This window comes from Podarcis liolepis (assembly GCF_965112155.1).
Source record: "Podarcis liolepis genome assembly, chromosome: 9".
In the NCBI taxonomy this organism is placed as follows: domain Eukaryota; kingdom Metazoa; phylum Chordata; class Lepidosauria; order Squamata; family Lacertidae; genus Podarcis; species Podarcis liolepis.
In genome coordinates, this window is record NC_139564.1 from 42147581 (window position 1) to 42162892 (window position 15312).

The 15312-nt window shown below is 40.9% G+C and overlaps 1 long non-coding RNA gene across 1 annotated transcript in view; it reads left to right on the plus strand.

Annotated features, from left to right (window-relative positions):
* LOC310714763 overlaps nucleotides 1–15312 on the plus strand; it is a 203992-nt gene that overhangs the window by 53671 nt on the left and 135009 nt on the right. The window contains exons 4-6 of the long non-coding RNA XR_014530051.1: nucleotides 2437–2559; nucleotides 11615–11663; nucleotides 11778–12721. This is a non-coding gene — a long non-coding RNA (uncharacterized lncRNA). The remainder of the gene's footprint in view (nucleotides 1–2436; nucleotides 2560–11614; nucleotides 11664–11777; nucleotides 12722–15312) is intronic.

Here is a 15312-nt window from a genome sequence, read left to right on the forward strand (position 1 = left end):
TCCATAAGTGCCTCCAAACTGTCAGTATTTTGCGGGAGGGATTCACACCAGAACTTCAGGTATGTGCAGCTAAGGTGCATTAAAGGGTTCTGCCACCCTTGCAAATAAAATCCACTTAAAAGCTTGGACTTTTGCAGTTTGGAAAGTGATGGGGAAATGTATTGAACAGTGTGGGCTGAAAGAATGATGCACAGGAAGATATGGGCTGTGTACACGCGATATAGCACAGTTCCCCCCAAAAGAACTGTTCTGGAAATTGCAGCTTTGTGAAGTGTAAACTACAGTCTCAGGATTCTTTTCAAGATGTATGTGTGCACGAGCTTGCTTTAAATGCATGGTTTGTATGCAGCTATGGTAAACACCTTGCAAGCAAATCAGAACGAATGTTCAATAAAGACCAAACTCTGGGAATGTTGTGGGTAACAGGAGAGGATATACTAAGTAATATTATCCTTCCTAACTCGCACTAGCAAGTTTCTTCATACAGCAGAGTGCATTCCCCTATTACACAGCAGGAAGCTGGTTGCAGACTCGTTAGAATCTCTTAAGATAATAAGCAATTCACTCTGGCTTGCCCAGATTGGGATATGTTCCTGGTAATATCCCTTGAATCCCTCCTAAAAGAATAAAGACACAACAGTCTTATTCATAAGTAACAAAAAGAAGTTTACAGTGGTACCTCGGGTTACAGATGCTTCAGGTTACAGACTCTGCTAAACCCAAAATAGTATCTTGGGTTAAGAACTTTGCTTCAGGATGAGAACAGAAATCGTGCGCTGGCAGCGGGAGGCCCCATTAGATAAAGTGGTACCTCAGGTTAAGAATGGACCTCCAGAACGAATTAAGTTCTTAATCTGAGGTATCACTGTACTCATGATCAGGCAGAGCACAGTGTGATCCCTGAAGACAGGCTTTAGGATTAAAGTTACAAATAAGTACAAATAGTTTTACCCCATATGGGAGGGTAACCCAGTCTAAGTGAAGCAGGAAGCAGGCAGGATGAAAAAGAAGAGAGGTGGCTATCTGACTTGGCCTTTACTGGGTCTGGAAAGGTCATGCCCACCTACTGGCCACATGCAAAGAATGGATGCTCCAGCCAGGTGTAACAGGAAGTTCAACTGGCTGGACCAACATTCCCTGCATGTCCACTCTAGGAAAACAGGTAATGTTGTACTTGACTGCTCCAGTGGATTACATCCCACACAAACACAGTCTAACCACCATGTACACTTTTGTGCAAGCAAATTAAAATGACCCCCAGGTGGCGCAATGGATCAGTGTGTCTGGCTGTTAACCAAAAGGCTCAAGCCCACCCAGGGATAGCTGTGGGGATTGCAGGGAGTTGGACTAGATGACCCTTTGGGTCCCTTCTAAATTTCAACTCTGTTTTTCTGAGAGTCTGTGAATGCTGTATAAGCAGGTTGTATTGAGGAGCCCTGTGTGTGAGTGTCAGAGAGAAGGAGGCCTTCTCCAAGTTTAATATAATTTTGGCTGGAGTCTTTTGGCTTACAAAAAGCCTGCATCTGCTGAAATTTCTTCTTCCACCCATCTATTAAACATGCCGGAACCCTGATCTCCTTTTCAAGTTTAAGGCCCACTTTTAGTCTGCCACACTCAGTCAAATCCTAATCTCACCACTCTTTTGATAAGGTACTGGGAGGGTGTGGGCTGAACAGGCCATCAGTGAGAGTGCAATACAAGCTTGTTGTGTTTATTTAGACAACATGTGCACTTTTATTCTGAGAGCTGATTCATGCAAGATAGCCATCTGCTGTTTTTACACAGGAAATAAAAGATGGTGCTGTTAGCATTTAGGCAAGTACAAGGCACCTGGCACAGAACTGGGGAGGCATTTCTTCAGTCCAGAAATGTAGTAAGCACCTTTGTTCCTCCTCAGCTGCCTGCAGAGAGAGATACAGCTAAGGAGGTATAAAACAGCCATACCACTCTGGTAAGGTATGCATGAATTAGGCCTTAGTTAAATCAATCGCTGATCAGCTGCATAATGGCTTTTCCTGTGCTCTTATCTCTTTGCCACTTTTTCCCCCTGATAAAATGTCAAGGGGGTTAGCAGAAGCTAATGTGCAAAGTCCTAGATCTGCTTGTGAGATCTGCCATTTGTGTGTGTGTGTGAAATCCTTCCCAAAATACAAGCAATACTTGGTATTAGGAATTTCAGCTCATGGTCTCTGTTTCTGCATAGCGTATAATCAGCTCAAGAGCAGAACATCTTTAGTACATTTTTATCTACAACCCTCAATACTGAGGGGATGGAAAGAGAATCTTCTGGTGAATTCTGACTCAGCTGCACATGGGTGCCAAAGACTGTCCTGTGCTTGAATTTCTCAGAAGCCATTTTGGTCTTGGAACAGTTTGTTAGAACAGCGCACATGTCAGTATATTCTGTCTCTGAATTATCACATGCTTGGTTTTCAGGTTCATTCCATGTCCTTATAGAACTTTGGAGTGGCACAGAGGAAGGATTTGCAAAATCTCTGAAGCAGCATTCCCTTAAATCACTATGGGAGCCAGCTGAGGCTCTTGACAGGCTCAAAATAAGTAAGTTGACTTGTAAGTTGCTTTTAAAAAATCTCTCAGGGATACTTTTTCTTTTTTTCCCTTTTTGATTCAGCTGGATCTCCTCCAGTATGTCTGCTCTGACTATGGCAATTGAGAGCCGCAGTTGGAAAGCATTCCTCAAACTGCTGCAAGCTGCAGACTGCCATTTGGTGGCTTTTTCTTCCTGCCAAAAAGAGTCAAGTTCTACTGAAGCTTTGACAGCTGTGCCTTGTCATGAAGAAAATCCTCCTAAGAACAGAACAAATTATTTATCTTGATAGTCCTGTGTAATGACCAGTTTTATTTGCAGAATGCTTTCAGCGAGTTGTGTATCACCCCCCATATTTCCCCTAGCAACAGACTGAGAGAGAAAGAGAGGGAAATAACTTACATCTTTTTTAAAAAATAAACAAGCAAAAAAACAAAACAAAACCCAAAAGCAAACCATCCACAGTTCATCAGGGTTTGGTTTTTCATATCTTGTGAAGCCAAAACGTCTGGCTAAAGATGATTGGCATGGAGGAGGAAACTGGGATTTGTATTGAGTGAACACAGAACTAAGGCAATTAAATCACATAAAAGTGCCAAATTATATTAGCAAGGAAGTGTGCCACTGAAGTTCCTCAGAACCAGACTGCCTAATACCGAGCCAGACGATTGGTCCATCTAGCTTAGTATTGCCTCAACTGATTGGCTATGACTCTCCAGGGTTTCAGGGCATTTTCACCCTACCTGAAGATGCCAGAGATTGAATGTGGGGCCTTTTGTAAGCAAAGCAGATGCTCTGCCACTGAGCTTCGTCCCTTTCTCCTATTAAGGGAAAGAGGAATTTATTATTTCTTAATCTTTGAATCTTCTGAATAACTAAGTTGTTTAAACTTTACAACGTTACAATATCCAAAAGAAAAATGTTACAAAAATAGTACTGGGTTTCCTTTTTTTTATGGTGGCATTAACAGTTGTGGCCTTGTTCTGTTTAGCTCTCCACTCCTCCCCCTGGCAATGCACTAATGATAGATCTGGGCGTCACTGACACAGATAATGAAGAGATTGTTCTGGGTTTATCCCTTTTGACTTGATAGCTTCACACGCATATGGGAAAAATTCATTTGCTGTTTCAATTACTTCTGTAATTAAGTTGATCAAACACAATCCATATAAATTACCTAAATTGAATTTGATTGACTTCTCAGTCCCATGAAGTGAATAGGGTCATGTAAACCATACTGAATAGCTACACTAAACATACTTCATTTTCAAAACTTTGAATTTGCTAGAAAAACAGAAATGCATTTAATACACTTTCTAAGAGGAGCACTCTCTATACTTCTTAAGTCTCAGAAGATTTATTTTTATTTCTGTTTAGAAAACTCCGCTTATAAAACTCTATACTCCTATTTCTGTTTTGAAACCTTTCTGTTTATAGAAACCACAACTTTTACATATTCCGTTTCTCTTTTTAAGGGAAAAAACAAGAAAGAGCCTAGTAGTACCTTGAAGACTAACCTATTTATTATGGCATAAGATTTCATGGACTTGAGTCCACAAAAGCTTATGCCATAATCAATGGGCTAGTCTTTAAGGTGCTGCAAGTCTCCCCATGTTTTTTTGCAGCAACTAACCTAATGCAGGAATGCAACCAAAATGGGCACACAAATACATATATTATAAAGATACAAGGCTTGCTTACATGTTACAATGAACACAGGCATATTGTACACAGGTAGATTTATACATCTCAAGTATTGTGCATGCAGGTGCACAAACTATATAGTCATTAAATGTTACATGTGAATGTGTGTGGCACTAGTATTTGTCCACACAGATTGTACACATTGTAGCATGTAGCATGTCATTAGGGATGCAGACCTCACTGCAGCTCTTTGACTAGATTCGCACCGTGGTTTATTTCCTTTCCTTCACATTTCCCTAACTATTAATTTCTGCATTATATTTGAGCTTTCACACAATGTAAAAGGCACTTTTAGAAATCCAGTGGAATATAGTAGAAGTTTACCACTCACTTCTGTATTCATTTGTTCCAGAAAAAATCCATTTACAACCCTATTAACCCAGAAAATTGTGGGGGTGAAGTGATGAAATTTGGGGACAGTATACCAGCATAAAGTTGCTTCCTGCAATTTTTGTGGCTGAACAGAACCATGCATGTGCAGAAAGGGTCAGGGAAAGCAATATTGTCCAATGGCGTTCGTTGTTATGTCACATCACATCCACTAGTGTGAATGAAATTTAGTATGACATGCTGGTATAGTGATTCAAAAGCCACAGTTCCACAATGCAACAGGTACTGCAATGTGAAACGAACATTAGAAAACAAGGCAGAAGCACTAACGTTATAACCAGGAAAATGAATGCAATATTCACCATATCTGAATATTGTCAAACATTTGATGGTGTTTGCCACCATGGAATGCGTGAAACAACATTTAACTCAAGGTTAGGGAAACTGCAGCTTTCCAGATAGTATGGCCAATGGCCAGAAAACGTTGGAGTTGTGGTCTGTAGGGCCACAGGTACCCCATCATCACTTAAGTATTTTTTTAGATGTATTTCCGTTCAATATGGCCTGGATCATCAGTAGTCTTGGGATATAATTGGATTTCAATGATATATCTGAAAGTTGGGAGCATCTACAGAGCTGAGCCACATAAGGGTTGACAGGTGTCTGCTTAAGGACACAGCATGGTTCATGACCACAACCAGGTCCGGGCTGCAGTGTCAAATCTTTATTGAAGGGCAGTGCATCACAATAATAGACTTTCCAGGCCCATTATATCCTTGTTCTCTTTTAAATTCTCGACAGCTTGGCTCTTTTCAGATTTGAAAAGAGGTACCTTTGAAGTGAACCAGCTTTCAGATTCTGAATGTTCAGAATCATTGTATGTCTAACTCCAATGTAAAAGGTTTGGGGAAGTTCTTTGCAAGCACAGTTTCAGTAACTGTAATTAGAACTAAAAGGCGTGCATAGCACTGAATCATCAGATAATGCTTAAGCTGTGGTGTCACATCACTGTATAATTGACAACTTGCTGTGCAGGAAAAAAAAATGTAATAATAGCGCTTAGCTGTTATGCAGTTTTCCTGGAAATAGCAGAAGCCATGATTCATGCAGAGAATAGAGGCAACTTCACAGAGTTTACTAAACGTTTGCCTCAACAACCCAGTTCCATTACTTTGAAAGCAAAAGGCAACTGGCAATGAGTGTTGCTTCTGTAGGGAACAGATTTCACAGTTTTACATTTGTGTATCTTTCTAGTGTTGTTTTTGTGACTGGGATCTGTTGGCTTTTTGTGCCATTTGGCAAACAGGAGGAACAAGTCCCAAGAGGAATGATGGTTAAACATCTAGAAGTGAGGCCTGCGACAAAATGCTACAGTATATCTACGTCACCTCCTGATAAGGGAACTCCTTTCAGAGTTCCAGCCAAGCAGCAGTGCTTTTCTCTAGGATATGTAAGCTGATAGAAGCAGAAGCTGGACATTTACAGCTTTTCTTAAACACCCTTACACTTACGCAGACCATTTGGCATCCTGATACCATGTTCTTGTTTCTTAGAAACTTGTTTTGGCTTCATTTCTGTCAGCATTTGCCATATTGAGTTCTCTGTTAGAAAGAGTGATGCATCAGGTTGAATATGTGCTGAACACTTCACAATGTTTTTGCCAGGCAGTGCCCAAAAAAGAATGTAATAAAAGTGGTTGTTCCCGTTTTACAGAGAAGTTACTAAAATGGATTAAGACATCCACTATCCTCTCGTAGACAATATATGGATACTTGGCTGATATGGATGTTGGCCAATATTGTGAAAACCCTTGTTGCCAATGCCATGACTTTGAGCATCTTCAGTAAGGAATAAATTGTATTAGTAACACATTGATTTACTTGAATCAGGCCATATTCAGTAATGTTTATTTTTAAATTGAATTGGTTACTGGTGGCCTTGCAGATGCTAGACTCCAACTTCCGCGATCCATGACTGACTGGGGCTGACAGGAGTCGTACAGCATCTGGAGCGCCACAGGTATATATATATATATATATATATATATATATATATATATATATATGTTTTTATATATCTAAAAAATGTCTGATAATAATATTTCTCATACAAGAGACATTATTGTCTGGAAGACTATGAAACAGGAGGAAAATATATTTACAACTAAACCACTAGGTGGCAGATAAACCATTGCATAGCGTTTGCATCTTAAAGCAGAGTTTAATCTTGCCTTTATAAATGACAATAGGGAGAAACATGAGTTTAATTTTTGTTCAATTTTCTAAACATCTCAGTGGCTGCTCTTTGAAACTGTGCTTGGGAACTTTTTGAGAGACACTCAAACTGTGAAGGAGAGTGTATTGGCAAATAAGCCTGGGGACCTGCCAGTGGCAGAGCTTCATGCTCCGGCACCGGAGGGTGGAGAGCAGGTGGGGGATGGGGCTGACGCATGTCCCGGGGGCATGGTGTGCGTCCTGGGGGTGTGGCGCCCAGCGGGGGGGGGGGAAGCTGCGATAGCACTCACCAGGATTGGTCTGCTGGGGGTGGTGCACTTCCTCCGCATGCCTTTTCCTCCACCAGTGGGACCTGCATGGCTGAGTATCCCCAAGTAAGAACTGCCAACTTTCCATTATGCCACTGTAGCAACACCTTCAGGACTTATTAGGCTATAATGTTTACCCCCACCCCCAGGGTGTGAAAAAGCTTCTGTATGCTTTCCAGACAGCAAACTTCAGGTTTAGGTGAATCAGTTTCCCATAAGTTGGCAACCCATCATAGATGTCCATGCTTATTGATTGTTTCCATATCTTCCTTAATTCCTTGGAGCCGCACGTTGATCAAATGTAGAGTCCTCTGAATTTTAAGGCATAATTTTGGCATGAGCATATTTTCATGACTTTGAATATTTTCTTAAACAAGATCACATGTGGGAGAATTTCCTAACTTGAATAGTTGGTATTCCTTTCAAGTTTCCCCAAATAATGCAAAATCAAGTAAATGAATATGTTACAGAAGTATAGTTATTTTTAGAAACATTTATTTTCTTTGCCATTTTGTACAATGCATCCCCCCTAGCAATACCAGAATTGCCTTTATGTATCAAATGAGTGGCTTTTAAACACCAGAAGTTTCTCTTGGACGGTATCAGAAACACCAATCTCTAAAATTCCATAAAGCATAATTCAGGCATAAAAAGGAAATAGAAGAGTTGCCTAAAAGGTGAATTTTTGAGAAAGCTTCAGATAGGTTAACTTGCTGCTCTCATATGTGGTGGGATATATTGTTTGGTTGCCAGTGTTTAAGATTTAACTGCCACTCCATTTGGCTTCCATGCATGGAATTGGGAGGGTCTCTTAATGTTGGTATTTTAAATAAATAAAAAATAAATTTGTACATTGAAATCAATAGACTTAGAACAGAAGCTCTGCTAATTTATCTGTCCCATATCAATGAGGCTACGACGTTTCTCTCTGTGATGACAAATTCACCTAAGCCAGGATCACTTTCTCTGCTTCATGTTCCATGATGAGTAACAACAGGAGAAAAGAAACAGAGTTTATCCTAATAGGAAGCTAGGAGACAAGGATCTGGTTTATAATGACATGTGCATAGCAATTTCTGGATACATCAGTTATGCCTCCATTACTTCCTATCACCCCATCACCATCATTTGTTTCTTTGTACAGTGGTACCTCTGGATACGAACGGGATCCATTCCGGAGCCCTGTTCACATCCAGAAGCAAACGTAACTAGCAATGGCACGTCTGCGCATGTGCACATTGCCTTTTGCCGCTACTGCACATGCGCGTGACATCATTTTGAGCATATGCGCATGCATGAGTGGTGAAACCCGGAAGTAATGCGCTCTGTTACTTCCGGGTTGCCGCGGATCACAACTCGAACGCGTTCAACATGAAGCATATTCAACCCGAGGTGTGACTGTGTGCCACTTTTCTGAAATATTGCGCCCAAAGTATGTGTGTGTGTCTGTGTGTTGGAGAACTGGATCCGGCCAGTGGGCAGCTGATAGCAAGGGATAGCAGTGCACAGAAGCTTCAGTGATCACAAGCTGACCATTGTGGCTTGTGAGGCTGTGTGCACTGAAGACCCACCAGCTGATCATTGTGGTTTCCATGCTGTGCAAAAAGGGCCAAGTGATCAGTTCCCTGCCACTGATAATAGGAAATAACTGAATCCATGTCAGTTTTCACACCAGCATACTTCTAAGACAATTACCTTACATGACAATGTCAAAAGCAAGTGCAAGAATCCTCCTGCAGGAAGATTCATGGCAGCACTGAAAGCCTACTCTCAAAGTGGGCCCGTTGGGTCTCTGTTACCTTCTTCAGATCACTAGCCTCTTTTCTAGGGATGATATTTTCTTGTAGCACTAATGTCAGCCACAGGAGGTAAGTGGCAAACAGCTCAAGTATCACTTTGAAACTTTATGCATATTGATATTCCCATAGGCAAGATGATATGCGCATTAATAAGAGTGCCATTATTTCTCTGTCTCTCTCCTGCTCTCTCTCTCTGAGCTGAGACATGAACAACAGCTGTCAGGGATTGATCAGATGAATTTCTCAGTTGAATTTGAATTGAACTGAGAGTGCTTGGCAGTCTGGTGCTTATGAGGATAATATATATATTTATGCTAATCTCCTCACCCCCTTTCTCTAATGTGGCAGGAATGTGTGCCTATGGAATACATTGTATAGAACAAGGGTCACCAATGTGGTGCCCTCCAGATTTTCTTTGACTCCAACTCCCACCATTCCTGATTATTGGCCATGCTGGTTGGGGCTGATGGAAGCTGGAATCTGATAACATGTGGATGGCACTATGCTGGCTACCATTGGTATGGATACATACATTGTGGTGGTGGTGATGATAATAATTTATGCTATGTTGATTCAAAGTTCATTAATTGTGAGTCAGTAGATCTCCTTTTTTCTTCTGCCCAACTGTAGACAACGTTGGTGGGAATCTGGGAGAAGCCTAATAAAACTGACCCATTTCCCCCGATGATGAAAAGGTTTTGCAGAACAAATTGCCTTGCCAGATTCCTCAACCTGGGATTTCATTGCAGTTTAAATTAAGTTTAATATGTCACCCTGAAATCTTACTTTCTTCAATACAAATTCCATTTGAAACCAAGCTCTTTCTCTTCTGTTCTCTGCTGACATCATTAACACTCTTCCTTTTGTTGCCAGATAAGGCAATCAGTATATTCGGTTAAACAAATATTGCTGTTGTTTATCCGTGCAAGTCTGTGATGCCTGAGCTAATTGGCAGACAAACATTTTCAAACCCATCACAATTAATTGTCACCCATCAGAAGGAAATTTCACTATCCTGTATTTATTAGGCCAAGAGATACAAATGGTCTCATTTATACCTATCTAAGGCTACAAACCATTATGGCTATGCTCTGCCTCCATGGTCAGAGGCAGTAATGCTTCCGAATACTAGTTGCTGAAAATCACGGTTGCAGCATGGCAGGGAAGTGCTCTTGTGCTTTGATCGTCCTTACCATAGGTATCTGATTGGCCACTCTGAGAACAGGGTGTTGGACTAGATGGGCCATTGGCCTGATCCAACAGGTTCATCTTATGTTCAGAATATTGAATTTATAGGGTTGGATGCAAACTTAAGTATGCTCAACTAGAGGGAGTAACTTAATGCTCTGCTCTAACCATGTCTTCCATCTGGATCCAACCTATGAGATTATTCACTCTGTCAGTAGTTCTTATCCTTTTATAGCTGCTTTGTACACATGGCTTTATTGTGGTCCATAAACCCAAAATGCAGCGAGGTATAGGAAATAATTACTATAGAAGTTCCAGAAGAGTAATGGGAAAGGAAGTATGAGAAACATCCTTTCCCTGCACTTTCAAGTCATATCCAAGAAGATGTGTCTATATTTGTGTTCAGTGAACACATCTTCCTCTTTAGATAAGACCTGAAAGTGTGGTGAGAAAAAACTCAAGTCGCTTATGCTTCCACTCTCCCTACTTCTTTAGATTATCTAACCTGCTCTAACATCCAGATGCTCAGTTCCTTGGAAAGAAAAGAATAAGTAGCACTTTGATTCCCTAGGCCAGTTTTTAACAAGCTTTCTGATGAAGTGGACTGGCACCCCCCCCCCAGTGTGCCAGGAACCAGTACCATATATGGTCCCAAAAGTCAAATATGGGCTGTAGTGGAGTCACTGGGGACTGGAAGCCTGTGGCTTGTGGACAGGCACTGACTGGTCTGTGGACCACCACTTTGACTACCTTTCTAGGCTGACTCTGGTTTGGAGATCAGGAGATACCAGAGTCTGACTCCTGAATCCAGAGGAGCTGTATGCATCATCCTAATGCTGACTGACCTTCCCAGAAGAAAACAGCAATAATCAGAGTTTAGTGTCAGATGTAGACTGGCTCCAAAGAACACCATCAGGTGAGAGTTAAAAGCCCTTGAGATTTTAAATACAGAAGCAAACAAGAAATGCATCACAAAACAAGCAGTTGATTTTCTCAGTAATGCAGAATATTTAAAATGGATCATTACTGAATAATCTTTTTCTGCTGTGTGAAGATAAGATTGATTAGTACAGCCAGTGAATTCATTCACAGGAGCGGCGGGGTGCAGGGTTGGATAGAGCTGATGAGCTTCCTAGGAAGGATATAACAGGTTTAGGTAAATTTCAGCCAGCTTTTCCAGTTTATTGCTGTTAAGTTGATGTTACAACACAATTGCCTTTATAGCTGTTTTTCATCTGTTTTATTAGATGAGTGCAGTTGTTATTGTGCACTTGTATTTTGTGTTGTTTCTTCTATGTGTTTATATACTTATTTAAAATGTTCAAATATTGTCCACAAAAAATGGATTCTAGGGCAGTTCACAATTAAAGTTAATGTACACCATCTTGAATATTTTGTAGAAAGGTGGGATATGCAGTGAAAAGTCAGGGGTTTTTTTACCAAATATAATCCTCATGATGAATTAAAAATTAAGTCTGTTTTCCTTCATTTATGTGACTGTAGCTGGAGCTGACCATGGTACTAGAAACTGAAGATACTACTGTTCCAGCAGGTATTTCAGTCTTTTTCACAGCAAGGATCACAAGAAGTTATAAATTGTGGACAGTTGAAGTAACCCATTAAACAATTCATCTCCATTCATTTCTCCCTCTTTTTTTCATCTCAGAAACTTCAGTGGGTGCAGTGACATTTATGAAATGAATATGCAGCAGAAAAGAGTGTGGAATCCACTTAACCATTCAGTGCTAAGAAACTGGTGTGCTGGGATTTTTCAACTGAATGATGATAAGGAATGTTAAGGAGACAGGGCTGACAACGTCCCGGTAAACAGACATGTATCATATTGTGATTCATTATCTCAAGAACGCCTAATAGCTGTTTGCTATAAGCTATACAGAGTACAAAATTAAATTGTTTTGAGAGAGTGAATGTGTTAATTTTTTTCTTTCCCAAATCATATTAAGGAAACAAGAAGTTATGTTTCAGGAGCCCCATGCTGACAGTTAATGGAAATGAACATGAAGATGGATGTTGTTTAATCAATAATTTCATTTTAAAAGTTGCCTGCGATATTTATGGTTGGACATCTCCTGCTCATTATTTGTGAGTGTCTTTTAAAAATGGAAAGATCATATAGCAGTGCCAGCTTTATCTGATGGTATATCAGCATGCAGAGTACTGACATTTCTGAAGACTGACAGGTCAGTAAGTGGATTCTGCTTCTGCATCTATGGAAGTAGAATTTCACTTTGCCTCCTTGGCCTGGAGTCCCACAAACCAATTACCCAGAATCATCTCATTAAAATCAGTCTGTGATCCAGAGAACTGTGTGTACGGCTGGGTCACATTGTTGACTATGGAAAGCAAAGATTCGTGAGGACAAGCCACTTTCTTGCTGACAGATGAAAAGCCTTCTTGCACTTGCCGGATCATCCCACCTTCCAAAAATGCAATTACACAACTTTGAACTAGGGTGAAGGCCACAGCAAACAGGACAACCACTGCTCTTCATTCCATAAAATCTCTTCATGTGTAAGATTCCAACTCTCTTTCTAAAGAACATTTTCATGGAAACTTTTGCGCAAGTAGACTCTCTTCTCCTCTACCCAGGTACACAGCAACTGTAATTTTTGCTGATAGTTCAGCATTTCGAAGGTGCTAGGGCAAGGAACTGTCTGAAACCCTGGAAAGCCACTGTATTAAAAATACTGGGATAAATGGCCCAATGGTCTGGTTTAGAGTAAGGCAGCTTACTTACATTCCTAATGAAAAGGCTGCCCAACTTTACAGTAATTGCAAAATCTTACATTACATGGATCATAATCTGATCTGCCATGCCTATAGTTTCTTTACAGCCCCACTTTTTTCTGCTCCATCTTTCCAGTCTTTAGTGCGATTGACAAATGTGCTGGGGCACCTTTCCACTCAAAGTTGCTGTCCGAATATCACCAATCTCAAGCTTTTCTTCTGCATAAGCTTATTCTGCTAAATCGTAGTTTGCTATGCTGTTAGGGTGGGACTGCATTACAAGGGATTCTGCATTTGAATGCAACGTGAGCCCTGCACATGCAATGTGTGAAGGAGACCCATACACAGAACAAGGCTGCAGGGCCATGTGCCTACTCCCAAAGTACAGGTGTTATGCATGGGCATCTTCAAGGGAACTCCTTGACATGTAGACTTTCCATGGGTATCGAATGTTGTAATATGGAGAGTGAATTAGTAGTCTTTCCCTTGCAGGTGTGCATAAAAGGTAAAGGACCCCTGACAGTTAAGTCCACTCGTGAACGACTCTGTGGCTGTGGCGCTCATCTCGCTTTACTGGCTGAGGGAGACGACATTTGTCCGCAGACACCTTTTCCAGGTTATGTGGCCAGCATGACTAAGCCACTTCTGGTGAAACCAGAGCAGTGCACGGAAACACCGTTTATCTTCCCGCTAGAGCGATACCTATTTATGTAATTGCACTCTGACGTGCTTTCGAACTGCTAGGTTGGCAGGAGCTGGGACAGAGCAACGGGAGCTCACCCCGTCGCGGGGATTCGAACCACTGACCTTCTGATCGGCAAGCCCTAGGTTCAGTGGTGTGCATACCTAACACTAATATAGGAGGTAGGGCCCCAGGTGGCCCCATGTGGGAGGTGTGGGTTCCACAGGTGGTCCACAGTCCTATTCCAAACATGATTCTTCTATATACTAAAAGGTGGCACACTGGGGATGAGCCACCTTCTAGGTGAGCTCTTTGCCTGCTGTGCTCGTTTTTTTATTTGCAGACAATTTTTGACATAGGTGGGGACATTCAAAAATATGATTGCCCATCCATAGTCTGAAGTGACACTGTCAGTCTTTTGCACTGTCTCAGGACTGTTTCACCTCATTCTGGTGTATGTATAGTGCAGGCCTCATGAGGAGCCAACACTTTGAATACTTAGTATTCTAAGGACCAAACTTGATGTGACATTAATCTCAGGAAGTTCCTGTTGATGCCAATGAAGGCTTTTCTTGCAGTTAATTGGCAGCTCCTTATAGGAGATTTTTGCTGGGATCATCAGGAGCTATGTATAGTCATTATTTTTGGTGGTGCTACCAAGCACCAGATCTGTGGTTTGTTTCTGTTTTCTGTTTTTACTTTTACTGTTTAATCCCAAGGCTATAAACTTTAATTCCTTAGTGGTTTTGTGGGAGCTGCATGTAATATCATGCAATTTCCAGAGAATCCCATATTCCTCTTATCTAAATGCTTCCTTATTGTGGCATTATGTAGTTTGATAATGCAATTTAATTGAAGGAAGCTGGTCTAAAGAGAGTCCTGGCTTGCTACTGGCTGACAATGGTGTAGCGGGGTTTTTTGGGGGTCCTTTTCAAAAACCAGCGTTTTTAAAGGCTTCTGCTTTAAATCCATTCCTCTCCTCTGTGCCTCCTGCCCCCTTGTTTACTTTGGCCTAGTCACAGCAAATTTAGTTTTATTACCAATTGATTTCCCCCCACCTTTCATACCGTCCAGCGGAGAAAAGGTAGGGAAATGTGATTTACCGTATAATACTAGCCAAATCAGCATGGAAAGGCATAGACCTTGAAAATGCTTATAAACTAATCTTATTTCAAGTTTGCAATGCCCCTTTACAAGAGTGTCTGTATTCAACGTGAGAGCTTGCTGGCTGATGAATGCGTGCCTTGCAGTGTGTTACCATGCATATAAAATAGTTTATGGGAGAATATAGTAATAAAATCTCCACTGCAACTTGAGGTGGGGCAGCACTTTATGCTGCAGCAATCTCCTTGCTGACAGAGAGGTCCACATCCTTTTCAAACTGAGTGGTGTACCTTTTGCTGTAGCTTCCTTTGCATTTCCTAGAATTTAACTCCCATATTCTTAGAACATTAAGCATCCTTTGCATAGCTTCTGATCTAGCAGCACTCTGCAGCTTTTTAAAATAAATAAAAAAACCTGTTCTTAGCATTGTCTTAGATTCCTCTTTTCCCATTTTTTTTTTAAACACAATAATATAATCTCTTCCCCACCAGCTCTAGATGACTATGGATGCTGGCCCACTTTAATCACATTAAAGGTTTTATATGACGATCCCTGGTGGTTAGAATATTATTTCTGAAAATGTATCTCAAGAATATATGTCAAAAGTAGTATCCCTTAAGGCAGATTTTAAATTACGGTATATCCCTATCTATTACTAATTATCTTT